Source organism: Vipera berus (assembly GCF_964194415.1).
Source record: "Vipera berus genome assembly, chromosome: 1".
In the NCBI taxonomy this organism is placed as follows: Eukaryota; Metazoa; Chordata; class Lepidosauria; order Squamata; family Viperidae; genus Vipera; species Vipera berus.
This window is the reverse complement of record NC_138202.1, coordinates 75,383,093-75,400,563: the sequence shown is the minus strand read 5'-3', so window position 1 is coordinate 75,400,563 and position 17,471 is coordinate 75,383,093.

Here is a 17,471-nt window from a genome sequence, read left to right as displayed (position 1 = left end):
CAATACTGTCTGCCTAGCTGAACCAGTTCCTCAATCATTCTTTTAAAAACTTCTTAGGTTTCAGCATGTGTTTATTACAGAGAGAATGACTGGAGAGAGATCAGCTTGGATTTCTCTTGGATACTTCTAGGCAATCCTTCCTCCACCACCCAATCTTTTTTTTTTAGTTTTACAGGAAGTGGGGGGACAGATGAAAATCTATCACTTTGGGAGAATGACTGTTGCCTTAGCCAGTCAAGAACAATGTTCCATCTATGATGTCCTGCCTCCAACCATCATATCAGAAATTAGTAAAGGTAAGGTAAAGGTTCCCCCGCACATGTGTGCTAGTCGTTTCCAACTCTAGGGGCCGGTGCTCATCTCCGTTTCAAAGCCGAAGAGCCAGCGCTTGTCCGAGGACGTCTCCGTGGTCATGTGGCCGGCATGACTAGACACCAAAGGCACACGGAACGCTGTTACCTTCCCACCGTAGTGGTCCCTATTTTTCTACTTGCATTTTTACGTGCTTTCGAACTGCTAGGTTGGCAGAAGCTGGGACGAGTAACAGGCGCTCACTCTGTTACGCAGCACTCGGGATTCGACCCACCAAACTGCTGACCATCTGATCGACAAGCTCAGCGTCCTAACCCACTCAGCCACCGCGTCCCTTTATCAGAAATTATATATGGGCTAATCTCACCTTCCTTAATGTCCATTGGTGGAATTAAAAAGGTACAGTCTGGTTTCCATCATCTATTTATGTATAAATGAGATTGCATGGGAAACATTCTTCTGGAAAACAAAAACAAAACACCATCTGTTAAGACCATCAGCAAGAGGTCAATTTATCAGATGCTTTAGGGCACAGTAGATATTTGTGACAGCATTTGTCTGGAGGTTGCAAATTTGGTGAGGAGATATATGATGGGAATATAAAACAAACAAACAAACAAACAAATAAAATCTCAAATCTACCCCAGAGGTTCCCAGATGCCTTTTTGTCATTGCTAAGATGAAATGTTGGCAACATTGCAGCACACCTTTTCCACATGCAATAACTATATATTGTATATTAATTATTATTGTTATTGTTATAATTGTAATACAATAATTATATATTGCTGCTATAGCATATTTGGGGATTTGGAGGAGGTAAGCTGCAAGATGAAGATATTGACTCTCTATGGGAAACATGGGTAAGGAATGTATCAGCTGAGAAGGGACTTGAGGCAAGAATTTGGACCAATGGGAAAATGACCACTGATTAGGTTCACCTAAATGCATACAAATATAGAACTCAGGGCTTAGGCCACTTCAATTCCCATTTCAAAGACAGATTCAGAACCACTAATGTCCACTAACTATCCTGCTAAACCATCTGTGGATCCTGCCAATTGTATCTGAAAACATGTGTGCACTTCTTATCACAGCAGTGCTGGGGGGAAAAATGAAGAACATTAGCCTAAGGAGCATGGATGTGACAGTAAGCCATTTTTCTGAATCAAGTTGCTTTTTCCTCTTTCTTTGTGTGTAGTAAGATGAAATGTCTGACATAATGTCTTTCTGCTCAAGATTTTCCTGCTCTCAACAAGAAATGAAACTAAAGGAGGAGGAATCTGAATTACTGCTTTCATAGTGGCTCATGGTGTATCTCCAAGGAGAATTCCGGCCAGCTCTCCGTTCCAGGCTGTTCAGATCATATCAATACCAAAATAAATGTTCTCCCTCATCACTTTGATTATGTTACTGTCACCCTTTCAGAAGTCTCCATGTTGGCTTCTTATTTTGTTTCAAATCTCTGTTTAAAGATGTGCTCCCCATCAATGTGACATGAGTACATTTCCTTGATTCATAATCATTTTTGTATTGCTCAAGCATATTTCAGCTTTTCTTTTAAAGTTGCCTGGAACTACTTGCCATTCTGCTTCTTTATTCATGGAATAAATCTCTTCCAGTCTGTTTCTTGTCCTGCTTTTAATCTTTCTCTTTGACCAGAGGGAGTCACCTGCAAGGCTGCTTGATTTTCTTTTTAATTAAAAGAATCCTTAAAAAAAATAGCAATTAAATTGGAAGGAGGTAGCTTGCTGTAACGTAGCCACAGGCATGATTGTTATTTTGAAGGATATCTTCAGCTCCCAAATAAACTATATAGTTATCTGTAGAAAGTAAAAAAGGGGGTGGATAGAGCTTTGGAGTGTGCCCTCTGCCCATAAAGAAGTCAAAGTAAACCAAAGATAAACAGAATCAAACAAGAACCAACAATTTGCCTTCTAGGTACAGAATGTTTTATACCATGGTCACAAATCCCCTTCCCTGCCCCCATAACAGCCATTTGGGAAGAGCACGGGACCACATGCTCCCAAATTCCAAACCTCATTTGTCTTACTTGCAGGCAGTTTTATTTTTGTTTTGTTTTGTTTTTTTGTTTCACCTATTTGTTTAGACACATTATTTACTTAGGCTATTTAAATATCTTCTTTCTAATCACAGTCAGAATACTAATATGAATGAATATATTGGGCAAGTTAATTTTTTCCTGGACTGCCAGCGTCATGACACCATTTGAGTCACTTATATTCAAGCAGCTGTTAGGCCTGTTCTTTGTTTTCCTTTCCATAAGACATTTCTTATTCACTGCAGATCATTGCTATCACCCTTGCATAGTTATAAGAATAGTTTTTAGGTCACGAAATAAAGAAGCAGAAAAGGTTACTTAAACTTGTGTACCTTTGAGATCAAGGCTACAATTTAATTGTGTCTAACTTTGTTCTCATTCGTATCAGTACAACTGATTTTTACTATGTGAAGACCCTGGCAAGGGATTAGACTGTACTGATAAAGCAGCAAATCTTAATTTGCACAGAATCTTTTCTTGAGCAACACCCTCCCCATTTTGGAGAGAAAAAAATCTTTGCAATTTATGAGACATTCTTGCCCATTAACCCAAATGATCACAAGCTGAGCTAACTAAAACTCTTTTCCCCACCTATCCAGATGTACTATTATTGAATTCAATGAAATGGGGGGTTAAGGAAAGTATTTATTGCACTTTGTCAGCATTGTTTAAAGGAACCTCTTAAAGGTAAAAGAGAAAAAAAAGCCTGTTGTACATCTATTAACCTTGAATATTGCCCTTCAGGAATATCCGGAAGCTTCCACTGGTACACAGTACAATGGCATGGGCACTTATATGCACTCCTAGAGCAGTGCATGTTACACTTCTGCTCTGTGAACACCATTGGTTGCCCATTTACTTCTGGGCCCAGTTCAAAGTGCTGGAATTAATCATTAAAGCCCTTTTATGGCATGGTATCGGGCTATTTGAGAGGCTATCTGCCTTTCCCCAGTTACATCAACCTACCCCATTAGATCTGGCAGAGAAGGCACAATGTGCGTACCATCAGCTAGGAATCTATTGTACATTTGTGGGTCCTAGGAGACCTGCCTTCTCTGGCCACAGTGCACACCTTATGAAACTTTCCTCCAGATAAAATTAGATTTGTTCCACTCCTTTCGATATTCCAGAAGGCCCTTAAGACCTGATTATGTCAACAGGCCTGGGGAATCTCAGAAAACTGGAGATATGTTTAGATGGCTCTATTGTTGAGGTGGCCATTCTTATCCTGTTTTCACCGATGTTTTGTATATTTGCTTTTCATAATATATATTCATGCAGATTTTTGTATTTTTTATTTTTATATTTGTTGTTTTTATCTGATTGTTGTGTGGCAAGGGTGGCTTTTGGGGAGATGGGTATCTGTATAAATGATTAATAACCAAATAAATACAATAAACAACCTGTCAGTCAAGTCATATGGGACTTTTTCAGTGTAGCGAGAGACTGTAGGAGAAGGCTTTTCATGGGGGGATGCTTTAGGGCTTCCTTTCCCAATTTGGTCCTCTCCCAATAACTTGAGACAAAAGTGTTCAAAATTCCCAGCCTGTGTCTTGGCTCTGAATTCTAAGAGTTGTAGTGCTAACCTAGTTGAAGGGCACCAGGTTGAGAAGGATAAAGTTAAGGCTTTGTAAACTTTAGATTGGGTTCACACATGGTCATGTTTTGAGACTGGTTTAATGTATTGAATGCATAAAACCTTTTTTAAAAAAGCTATAGTATCATACTTTTGTGTGAACCAACATGGAGTACTGATCTTTTACTGAAGTTTAAATCTCAAGAATAGTCTGATAATTCTTGAGATAATTATAGATAATTCAGATTAGAGCCCCACTCACTGATCACAGAGCAAAATCATAGTTGGGCATCCCAACACCACAATTCTTTCCACAATATTAAGCTGACTGAGGGAAAAACAACTTTTGTCCCCCAGTGACAAAATATTGTCATCCAATTGCTAGGAAACGAGCGTTTTCCTCCATGCAACACAAGAGCTGTCCTGAAGAAAGAGATCTGGAGCTACCCCAGCAAGGGACTTAATTTTCCATTATAAGAGTGTCATTGCTCTTCTTAACAGTCCTTAGATAGCAACAGGAATTTAGGCATCTCCTGGATGCAGTGCCGAAAGCTCAAGAGTTAATGCGCTGACAGAAGCCTTGAGGTTTACATCTGAAAACCAAATATAAAAATAATATGATGAGTAAGACTAAAATTCCCTTGTTTGAGTTCCAAGGGACAAGCTCTCTCCCCCGCCCCCCCGCCCCTTCCGACACAGACTTCTCCTTTTCTGCTGGGCCTTGCAGAACTGCAGCCTGGGATGAGTCAAAGCAGCACAGCCTGCCCACCCTCCTGAAGGATGTCACCACAAGACTGCTCCTAACAGCTCATTGTTGCCTCAGAGGGCTAAAAGAGGCATAACATGGGCCAGCAGCACCAAAATATCTGTCTGTCTCTGAATTTGAACAGAACAGCAAGGTATTTTTTTAAAAAAAATGCCTGGGGAAAGGAGAGACCGAGGAACAGATAATGGGAGGTAGTGGATTATACCGGTAGTCCTTGACTTATGAAACATTTGTTAAATGAATTTTGCCCATTTTATGACCTTTCTTGCCACTTTTGTTAAGTGAATCACTGCAGTTGTTAGTGACACAATTAGTGGTGGGATTCAAATATGTGAACAACCGGTTCTCTGTGTGGATGCCGCTTCCGGAAATCCATTCTGGGCCTGTGCAAGAAAAAATTAGCTACCGGTTCTGCCGAAGTGGTGCGAACCAGCTGAATCCTACCACTGAACACGGTTGTTAAGTGAATCTGGCTTCCCCATTGACTTTGCTTGTCTGAAGGTCACAAAAGGGGATCGCATGACCTTAGGACACTGCAACCATCATAAATATGAACCAGTTGCCAAGTATCTGAATTTTGAACATGTGACCGTGGAGATGCCATAGCGGTCATAAGTGTGAAAAATAGTCATAAGTCACTTTTTTCAGTGCTGTTGTAACTTCAAATGGTCACTAAATGAACTGTTGTAAGTCAAGGACTACAATTAGATGCACCACAGATTTGTGTGAAAAGAATAATTATACTGGCAGTTTCTATGTTCTGGTGCTTGTCTTCTGCAGAGTAACTATGCCCTGAGCTGACATTTTCATTGTTCTGTTCAGCATAATCCCAAATTTCTTCACATCCCTTGCAAACGCTCTTCCCCTCAAAGCATGTTATACTAATTTTACTACTGAGAAAAATCCCCCCTTTTCTTCCAAAACTGAGCTATTTTTATCTCCCCATCCTTCATGAAGCTGCATGTATTTTCCCAGTGATTCCATTCTGGGAAACACCTAATATACACATCATAAAATTCACATGTAATTTGCATAAATAGGCCTGCCCATGCAAATCACATCATTAGAATTTACGTAACATCTTCCATTTTTGCACTGCCACTTGTTTTAAGTGTAATGTGTTGGGATTTTTACTTGAACTGATTCACATGTCTGTTTGAAGGCTGCTTAAGGTTGCTCAATGGTGTGTCTGTGTAACAGTTACTGACTAAGCCAGACTTGTTGTCTCCAAGAAGATCATTGGATGATTTGGGGCGGGAATGGGTTCCTTTAAACCTATTGGCCGCCGCCTAGTGGCCAACCGTATTAGTAGCTGCGCAGCAGCCTCTGTTTCAGTTCAGTTCCTGTTTGCCTCAATAAAGCATGTTCCTGTTTGCAACCTTCTGTCTTGCTTATTGCCTGTAAAGAACCGGCTACACAACACTGGTGACGAAGGTGGGATGCTGCTTCTTCGCAAGAGCCTGAAGTCACTAGGGGGTGAGGCCAGCACCTGGCAGGGACTGCGTTCCCCCACTCGGTCTGCCTAGCAAGCCACGCTAGAGACCACCCGCCCTGAGGACCAGTTCCAGGGCCTACGAAGAAGCAAGCAGCACAAGGCAATGCGAGCCACGAGCCACAAAGACTTCTCACCATGTTGAAGGTCGGAAAGCTTGAAGAATTCGATTTCACGCATCCGGAGGGATGGTCATCCTACATCTCAAGAGTGGAGAACTACCTCTGAGCAAACCAAGTTGCCAAAGATGGCCTGAAGGCCACAACACTCCTCTGTGTGTGTGGGCCTGCAACGTTTGACATCACCAAGAACTTAGTCGCATCGGCACAGCTGGAGTCCGTTACTTACGCAGACCTGAAGAAATGGCTTGGTGACTATTTCCAACCAAAGCTGTCAGTGATAGTGTTAAGGCATGCTTTCGAACAGCGAGTACAACTACCCGGCAAGACGGCCACAGAGTTCATCGTGGCATTGAGACAAGCTTCACGCCTGTGCCAGTTCACGGACTTGGAAGAAAGACTTTGAGATCGCCTCGTCTGTGGACTAAGGAGTAGAGAGCTCCAACAAAAACTTTTCACGAAGGAGACGCTCTCGCTCCAAGAAGCCTTAAAAAAAGTTATGGTGGACGAAGCCGCCAGCGGGGCCGTGAAGGCATTGCAGCCTGCCAAAAGCACTCCACATGAAGAAGCCATCCACCACAAGGATGCCGAGCAATGAGAAAACGTCGACTCCGACAACAAAGTTGACAAGATTCAACAGCCCCAAGACAAAGAACAGAAGCCTCTTTACAAGGCAGGTCCCTTCCTTCGATGTTTGGGATGTGGTGGCCGCCACCAACGAGTGGACTGCCAATTCCAGTCAGCCACGTGTTGGGCCTGTGGAAAATCCAGCCACATCGCAGCTGTCTGCTTTAAGGCAGTAAAGTCACTACTGTCCTCAAATTCACTGACCACAAACCATTGTTGGGGTTATTTACCACAGACAGGATGCCTCAAGTACTTTCCCCTAGAATGTTAAGGTGGTCCATTTTTATGTCAACCAGAGTTCCAGAACTACTTCACATGTAGACACGAGCTTTCAGCTCACAAAGGCTGCATCTTATGGGGGAGCAGGGTTATTGTCCCCAGTTCATTAAGGCACCGTGTGCTTCCATCTCTGCATGAGGGCCATCCAGGGATAGTCCAGCGAAGACATTGGCACAGAGTTACCTATGGTGGCCAGGGTTAGATAAGGCTATTGAAGCCCAAGTACACGGGTGTTACACATGTCAACAGTCCAGACCAGAAATGCCACAGGCCCCTGTCCACCGATGAGAGGAGACTCATACACCGTGGTCAAGGATTCACATTGACTTCACTGGGCCCTTTCAGGGACAGATGTTTTTGATAGTGGTCGACAGCCACTCTAAATGGTTGGAAGTAATTCCTATATCGACTATGACTACTGCTAGGATCATCCAGGTGCTTAGGAAGCTTTTTTGCCACATACAGGCTACCGGACATCGTACTCTCGGACAACGGGGCCCAGTTCACAGCAGCAGAATTTCAGGCCTTCTTGAGGACTAACCTTAAAAGGCATGCAGCATTGGCTCCCTTTCACCCCTCAACTAACGAGCAGGCCAAATGTATGGTGCGTACGACAAAGGAGTCATTCAAGCGCATTGTGACCACAGATTGGCACCATAGGCTAGCTGATTTTTTGCTTTGGCAACACACTACGCCTTGCACAGCAACGGGCAAGAGCACAGCAGAGCTTCGCTGGGGGAGAAGACTGGGTATCAGCAGACACTGCCCACCCAAAGGCTCCAAGGGGGTTGCAAGTGGGTGATGGGGTGTGGGCCCGGAACTATGGGCATGGGAACTTGTGGGTGCTGGGTAAAATTGTCAAAATTTCAGGACCTCTTTCTTACGAGGTGGCTATGGATGGGGGGGCGAGTTGTTTGCTGCCATATTGATCAGCTGCGGAAGCATTTTTCAGAACGGCGACAAAGCGAGAACCTCACAATGGGTCCGCAACTAGAGCCGGCAACTGGCAGCCTAACAGAGCAGTTCACACACTCTGAAGACTCAGTCAGTCAGTACAATGGGGAGGTGGTCATAGATGGACTCAGTCCGGAAGTGCAACATGGGTCTCCTGACAGGGAAAGTCAACCCAAACAAGGCAGCTGTCTTGTGACACAGCTACCTCATTGGACTTTGGTTTGGGCCGACCAGGAATGGCCAGCCAAAGGAACTCGAGTCAATCCAACTCACATGAACTTAAGAGCTCTGGTCTACCCAGCCCGGCAGGCAAGCTGGTAGACCAGGAGTTGCCTGGGTCCCCCAGGTGTTCTGAACAGTCGCATAGACCACCACAATATTTACAAGATTATATTCTTAAATAATGTATGTGCATTCTAGGGGGGAGGGGTGTAATGTATTAGGATTTTAATTGAACTGTTTCAAGTGTCTGTTTGAATGCTGCTTAAGGTTGCTCAATTGGTGTGTCTGTGTAATGGTCACTGACTAGCCAGACTTGCTGTCTCCAAGATCATTGGATGATTTGGAGTGAGAATTTGTTGTTAGTTGCGAAGTCGTGTCCGACCCATCGCGACCCTATGGACAATGTTCCTCCAGGCCTTCCTGTCCTTTACCATCTTCTGGAGTCCAGTTAAGCTCACGCCTACTGCTTCAGTGACTCCATCCAGCCACCTCATTCTCTGTCGTCCCCTTTTTCTATTGCCCTCAATCTTTCCCAGCATTAGGCTCTTCTCCAGTGAGTCCTTCCTCCTCATTAGGTGGCCAAAGTATTTGAGTTTTAGCTTCAGGATCTGGCCTTCTAAAGAGCAGTCAGGGTTGATCTCCTCTAGGACTGACCGGTTTGATCGCCTTGCAGTCCAAGGGACTCGCAGGAGTCTTCTCCAGCACCAGAGTTCAAAGGCCTCAATTCTTTTGCGCTCAGCCTTTCTTATGGTCCAACTTTCACTGCCATACATTGCAACTGGGAAGACCATAGCCTTGACTATACGCACTTTTGTTGACAGGGTGATGTCTCTGCTTTTTAGTGTGCTGTCTAGATTTGCCATGGCTTTCCTCCCTAGGAGCAAGCGTCTTTTAATTTCTTGACTACAGTCCCCATCTGCAGTGATCTTGGAGCCCAGGAAAATAAAATCTGTCACTACCTCCATTTCTTCCCCATCTATTTGCCAGGAATTAAGAGGGCCGGATGCCATGATCTTAGTTTTCTTAATGTTTAGTTTCAACCCAACTTTTGCACTCTCCTTCTTCACTCGCAACAAGAGACTCTTCAGTTCCTCTTCACTTTCTGCCATTAGAGTGGTATCATCTGCATATCTTAGGTTGTTGATATTTCTTCCAGCAATCTTAATTCCAACTTTTGATTCATCTAGCCCTGCCTTTCTCATGATGTGCTCTGCATATAAGTTAAATAGGCAAGGCGACAGTATACAGCCTTGCCGGACTCCTTTCCCAATTTGGAACCAATCAGTGGTTCCGTGTCCAGTTCTCACTGTTGCTTCTTGGCCCGCATATAGGTTTCTCAAGAGACAAATAAGATGTTCTGGTACTCCCATCTCTTTAAGAACTTGCCACAGTTTGTTATGATCCACACAATCAAAGGCTTTAGCATAGTCAATGAAGCAGAAGTAGATGTTTTTCTGGAACTCTCTAGCTTTTTCCATGATCCAGCGTATGTTGGCAATTTGATCTCTAGTTCCTCTGCCTCTTCGAAATCCTGCCTGTACTTCTGGTAGTTCTCGATCCACATACTGCTGGAGTCTAGCTTGTAGGATTTTAAGCATAACTTTACTAGCATGAGAAATGAGTGCAATGGTGCGATAGTTTGAACATTCTTTGGCACTGCCTTTCTTTGGAATTGGAATGTAAACTGATCTTTTCCAATCCTGTGGCCACTGTTGAGTTTTCCAAATTTGCTGGCAAATTGAGTGTAGCACTTTTACTGCATCGTCTTTTAAGATTTTGAATAGCTCAGCTGGAATACTGTCACCTCCACTAGCTTTGTTGTTGCTCAGCTTTTCTAAGGCCCACTTCACTTCACATTCTAGGATGTCTGGCTCGAGGTCAGTGACCACCTCATTGTGATTATCAGGGACGTTAAGCTCATTCTTGTATAGTTCTTCTGTGTAATTTTGCCATCTCTTCTTAATCTCTTCTGCCTCTGTTAGGTCCCTGCCATTTTGGTCCTTTATCATGCCCATTTTTGCATTGAACGTTCCCTTCATCTCTCCAATTTTCTTGAAAAGATCTCTGGTCCTCCCTATTCTATTGTTTTCTTCTATTTCTTTGCACTGTTCATTTAAGAAGTCATTCTTATCTCTTCTAGCTATTCTCTGGAATTCTGCATTCAATTGGGTGTATCTTTCTTTTTCTCCCTTGCCTTTTGCTTCCCTCCTTTCCTCAGCTATTTGCAAAGCTTCCTCAGACAGCCATTTTGCTTTCTTGCATTTCTTTTTCTTTGGGATGGTTTTGGTTGCTACCTCTTGTACAATGTTGCGAACCTCTGTCCATAGTTCTTCAGGCACCCTGTCTATCAGATCTAATTCCTTAAATCTATTTGTCACCTCTACTGTATATTCAACAGGGATATGATTTAATTCATACCTGACTGGCCTAGTGCTTTTCCCTACTTTCTTCAGTTTAAGCTTAAACTTTGCAACAAGAAGCTCATGGTCTGAGCCACAGTCAGCTCCTGGTCTTGTTTTTATTGACTGTATAGAGCTTCTCCATCTTTGGCTGCAGAGTACATAGTCAATCTGATTTCTGTGTTGACCGTCTGGTGATGTCCATGTGTAGAGCCGTCTCTTGGGTTGTTGGAAAAGGGTGTTTGCTATGACCATCGTATTCTCTTGACAAAATTCTATCAGCCTGTGCCCTGCTTCATTTTGTACTCCAAGGCCAAACTTGCCTGTTATTCCGGTTATCTTTTGGCTTCCTACTTTAGCATTCCAATCCCCCATGATGATAAGGACATCATTTTTTGGTGTTAGTTCTATAAGGTGCTGTAGGGCTTCATAGAACCGGTCAATTTCATCCTCTTCAGCACCGGTGGTTGGGGCATAGACTTGGACTACTGTGATATTGAATGGTTTGCCTTGGATTCGAACTGAGATCATTCTGTCATTTTGAGGATTGTATCCCAGTATTGCTTTTCCTACTCTTTTATTGACTATGAAGGCTACTCCATTTCTTCTGAGGGATTCTTGCCCGCAGTAGTATACCTGATGGTCATCTGAATTAAATTCACCCATTCCTGTCCATTTTAGTTCGCTGATACCTAAGATGTCGATGTTCAGTCTTGTCATCTCTTGTTTGACCACGTCCAGCTTTCCTTGATTCATGGATCTTACATTCCAGGTTCCTATGGAGAAAAAATCTTTACAGCATCGGACTTTCCTTTCACTACCAGACATATCCACAGCTGAGCGTCCTTTCGGCTTTGGCCCAGTCGCTTCATTCTTTCTGGCGCTACTAGTACTAGCCCTCTGCTCTTCCCCAGTAGCATATTGGACGCCTTCTGACCTGAGGGGCTCATCTTCCAGCGTCATATCGTTTTGCCTTTTGGTACTGTCCATAGGGTTTTCATGGCAAACTGGAGTGATTCATGGAGTGAGAATAGTTTCCTTTAAACCTATTGGCCGCCGCCTAGTGGCCAACTGTATAAGTAGCTGCGCAGAAGCCTCTGTTTCCATTCTGTTCCTGTTTGCCTCAATAAAGCAATGTTCCTGTTTGCAACCTCTCGTCTCACTTACTGCCTCCAAAGAACTGGCTACACAACACACCACTCCCTTTTCTGTGTGACAATCTTTCAGAAATCCTAAAATCCTAGAATTGTGGAGTTGGAGTGGGCTGCAAGTTTCATCCGGCCCAGCCTTCTATAATGTGTAGAAAAACAAATTAAACCATCCTTGAGATGTATCTGTTCAGACTGTTCTTAAAAATCTCCAGAGATGGAGAAGCCATAATTAATAATTAATTAGAACAATTAATCAGCGGAACAACCTGCCTCCAGAAGCTATGAATGTTCCAACACTGGAAGTTTTTAAGAAGAGACTGGACAGCCATTTGTCTGAAATGGTATAAGTTTTCCAGTTTCAATTCCTGAATTACTGTGCAAGCAAATTTTACTTTATATGCAGTGCAACGTTTGTACTCTTTCTCTTGGATCTCTGCAATACATTGTAGCCCTTTAATGCTTTGGGCTAATTACAAGTAACATCCAATCAAGTTTCAGTAATGCCTAACATATCTTATTTGTATTCTTGACTTAAGATCTCTAGCTCTTCCTGGATGGCAAATACGGTATATTCTGTGCAGTATAGAAACACCTGAGGCTTTGAGTACCACCTACTGGCATATTTGAGAAGCTGTGAGTCCCAATTCTACCTCTCACTTCTTCCTTTCGTACCTCCACTCCTTGGCCAGGTATTCAGTTCTGGATTTTTGCATCATCCATTTTTTGTTCTTGTTTAAGACCTTCCTGATAAGGATGATGAGGCATCTATCAAATACACCCCTCCCAGTTTTTGTAAGAATCTTTGTGAAAGTAGAATGATCCATTGTCAGATAATCCAAAATCACCTCGGTGACACCTTTTGCGTAGCCAGTTGTTGGCTTCTAAGATCCTATTTTCTGCTTCTTTGGATCTGCCATAGTAAGTTTAACTCACAAAGAAATCCAACAACTCACACATCTCTTCCCAGTAGCAGGGTTAGGTGCATCTGAAACTTCCTGGAGGTTATCCCTGATCAGCGGAAAGTTTATAAGATGGGAAAACATTCAACAGAAAGAGAAAACAAACAAGACTAATACAGCTACCCTTCATTCACTCCTGTGTATTCTTAACTTCACTAATACTTCTTTCTTGACTGGTCAGTGCAGAAGGTCTGTACATCTTAATAGCTACCAGCAGTAATGATCTTACTGGTATTTCTAAATTTCTACCCAGGCCTCCCTCATTTCCCCCACCCACCCACCCCTTTTTTTAAAGCTTTGTAGGGTCTTCTAAAAAAACAAAAAAAAATATAACAACAAATCCTCTTACCTTCAGGCTTGTTGAATCTGCTGAAACAAAAATCACTCCACTTGAAGGAGAAGGGAAAAGGGACCATCTCAAGTGGAACTACCCCAAGGACCCTTTATCAAAAGGCTCCTATCTCAGATGAGCTCTCCCTTCCCCAAATATACCATGCCAAATTTAATACACCCAAGAAACCAACACCTTGGGGGGGGGGTAACGATTGCTAGCAGGTTACACTGAGTCCCTGGTCTCTTGTACCCAGAGGAACTAAGAGTAAGAGTCACAAGAGTTACAATGGATCTAAAAATGAATATTGATCAGAGACCGTTTAATTATTCTCTAGTGGAGGGCCATAACTATAGAAATGTCATTGCTTTAACATCTAACAAGAATCAAGATCACCACAAAGGGAAACCCTGGGAATCCTTCATGGTGTCAAATCACTATATATATTTTTGGGAAGAAATACAGATTATGTGTGTGTGTGTGTGTGTGTGTGTGTGTGTGTGAGAGAGAGAGAGAGAGAGAGAGAGAGAGAGAGAGGGGAGAGAGAGAGAGAGGGGAGAGAGAGAGAGGGGGGGAGGGAGGGAGGGAGGGAGGGAGAGAGAGAGAGAGAGAGAGAGAGAGAGAGAGAGAGAGAGAGAGAGAGAGAGAGAGAGAGAGAGAGAGAGAGAGAGAGAGAGAGAGAGAGAAGATGCCAACTGATATTTTAACAGTCTGAGCCAGAATTTATAACAGGAAGAGATAAGAATTGTAACATAAATTCTTGAATTTTCAAAGCATGAACTCTACAATCAGTTACTCATTAGCAGGCACAGATAAAAATTTCATGTTACAATTATTTGTAAGAGTATAACATGAAAGGTACAAGGAAAGATAACAGGAAGGATGGAAGGAAGGAATTTACACTTGTACAAGCAAACGTATGTATAATTACAAAATTTACTCAGCTTGAATTCTCATTCAAAATCACACGCGGTCATATTCTTCCTCATATTTGCCTTGGGTGGAATTTTCTCTGTTTTTTGGTGTTCACTTCTTTATCCTTCCTGAAGCAGTTCAGCTATCCTGTCCAGGGACCTCTTGTCTTGCCAGATGCATCTCAGTCTAGCAAATCGCTTAAGTCCCTTCCCTTTCTCTTCCAATAAGGAAAAAAGCTTGTTATATGCAACAGGTGCAACACGGTCTTTTTAGATAGGAAGATAGTCACTGTGTAGACACTGGAGGTGAACAATTCTATTTTCTTCTGTTCAATCTTGTCCAAGTCTTGGAGGTTGCCTGGACAAGTCCCTGAAGTTTTCTTGCCAAGATTTTTCAGAACCTTCTTTGCCATTGCCTTCTTCCTACAGCTGAGAAAAAGTGACTGGTCCAGTCACCCAAGCTGGCTTTGTGCCTAAGGCAGGACTAGAACTCATGGTCTCCTTGTTTCTAGTTTGATGCCTTAACCACTACACCAGGCTACCTCTCAAGGGATTATTATGCTTTCCTAATGTCCATGTTGTTTGGGGTATGCCCTGCAACCCTCTTCTCTTCAGCCAAATTCCCATGCAAATCTTTCTAGTTTGTTCTAGTAATGAGTTTCCAGTAGCTGCCTTTGTTTGTAGAGGATGATTTTGGTCTATTTTCCATCCTACTAACATGAGGTAATTTATCTGGTCAATAAACTGGTCAGTAGTACTTAAAGCAGAATAATTGTGAAGGAAATATATCTAAAGAGATCATATAGAGAAAAGAGAAAGTTTTAGCCATGGGAAAAAATGGTTTCATTTTCCTTTCAAACACTCCCAGTTTGTTAGCTGTTATGGTATAAAAGACCAATACCGTGACATCAAGACAATTAGTATTTTCAGCACAGAAACAATAACTTTATAGAAGAGTACACACTTTTATTTATATCAGATTTGAGTTTTAATTTTACGCAAATCCAATTAAAAGACTATCAGGTAAGGCTGATTGAGAAACATCTTGAACAATTATGGTCAGTCTAATGATATGAGGGAGAGAAACTACAGATTTGACTCCAAGACAAATGATTAATATATAGCTTTGATTTATGGGTCTCGTGACATTAGACCTATGGAATTCTAACTATGAGGAACTCTTTGAATTCAGTTTAGTAATCTGTTTTATATCAGTAGGATATACTTTAATTTACCTACTTTTATTTTAAACCCAATTTTGTGTAGTAGTTAAGGCACCAGGCAAGAAACAAGACAATAAGAACTAGTGTCTCCTTAGGCACAAAGCCAGCTGGGTGACCTTGGACCAGGTCAGGGGTAGGCAACCTCGGCTCTTTTATGACTCATGGACTTCAGCTCCCAGAGCATAGCTGGCTCAGGAATTCTGGGAGTTGAAGTTCATGAGTCATAAAAGAGCCAAGGTTGCCTACCCCTGGACCAGGTCACCCCCACAGCCCCTGGGAAGGAGGCAATGGCAAAGCACTTCTGAAATCTTGCCAAGAAAACTTCAGGGACTTGTCCAGATATTTGCCAGGAGTCAACACTGACTTGAAGGCACACAGACTTAGAATATGCAGTAGGAACAGATTTGATTTATCTGGCTTTTGATTGCTTTTTGGTATATTGAAAACAAATTACATTGTTTCCAATGTTTGTAAACCTCTTGAGAGGCTGTACTTCTAAAAAGCAGAACTTAAATAAGTGCAAAATAAAAATTTAATTCAAAATAAGAGTTATATGGATCATATCAATGATAGGAAAACTGGAACTATGGTGCCGGGCTAATTTCTAAACCATGCTTACATACTGTAGATAGCCTTATATTCAACTATTCTAACTAAAAGAGTGGGCTTGAGCACTGATAGCCTGCTCATTTTGTGGTTTTGCAAAAGTGAATTCACAATAAATGGAGACATTCTTCAAGACGTTTAACAAGCGATCAGTGCTTAAACATCAGTAGATATAATGAAATTGCATATCAGTCAATTATGGTAAAATGTTATATTTTAACAGGCCAGAGATCTAAATTCTTAAGGAGACTATTCCCATATTGGAGAACTAGCTGAATACTAGTTGGGATCTATTAAGGACCAATTTCCACTCATTTCATCTCAATGCTTTGATGGCAGGATCCCATGAGTGATTTATAACATCTAACTCAGCTATAACTGAGATGAACTACAGTAAAGTCATCATTATTTCAGCACAATGCTGAATGGCACTAGAAGACTCTGCAAGGGGGATACTGCCAGAATCTGCACATAGCAGATCATCTGTCCTACATGAGCTCCCAGTGCTATTTCTTCTTCAATATCCCGTTTTTTTCCTTACATTACTTTTCTAATCCAATGGCATTATGATGTTTATCAGTGGGAATTATTTTAAAGTCGTACAATTTGTTTTGAGATCTCTTATCTTTAGACACCAAGCATAGATGAGAGTGACATGTAGGCAGGAAATCTAAGCTACTGAGATTTTGGACTATTTTCACTGGGCACCTATAGCAATAGCAATAGCACTTAGGCTAATATACCACTTCATAGTGCTTTTACAGCCCTCTCTAAGAGGTTTACAGTGTCAGCATATTGTCCCCAACAATCTGGGTCCTCATTTTTACCAAGCTCAGAAGGATGGAAGGCTGAGTCAACCTTGAGCCAGTGAGAATCGAACTCCTGGCAGTGAGCAGAATTAGCCCTCAACACTGCATTTTAACCAGTGCGCCACCACCCCTCAGGATTCTATAAAACTACATATACTGTGAATAATGATACAATCTTTATTTTTTTAAACTGACGATCCTTATGTAGCTGTGCAGGTGTGTACGGAGGTGTCAGCCTTTAAAAAAGAAGAGCAATCTGAACTAGCAGTGTCTTTCCTACTTACAGAACTGTACTATTTCCATGTGCATGAATTAAAAAGACAAATTATATAGTGTGACTTTCAACCTTCTTTCCTTTCCCATCTTTTCCCATTTCTCAGTTTTTGTTACCATCAATATAATATCTTATCAGCAGAAAGATACCTTGCTTGACTCTCCTGTCAGATAAATCTGCTCAAAGATACAGGTGTGTCATTCATGACAATGTTATTTGAGCAAGGAAATCCACTGATACAGGTGAACTTTTTAATGTTATGAAGAAAACACATACCGGGATTTCATTAATATATGTGCCTGGGAAACAGCAGCTGCACTAGAAAACATACTGGAAAATCCAAGTGATCCTGCCCATTAAAAATATTTAAAGTTGCAATATTTTCCCATCTGTGGA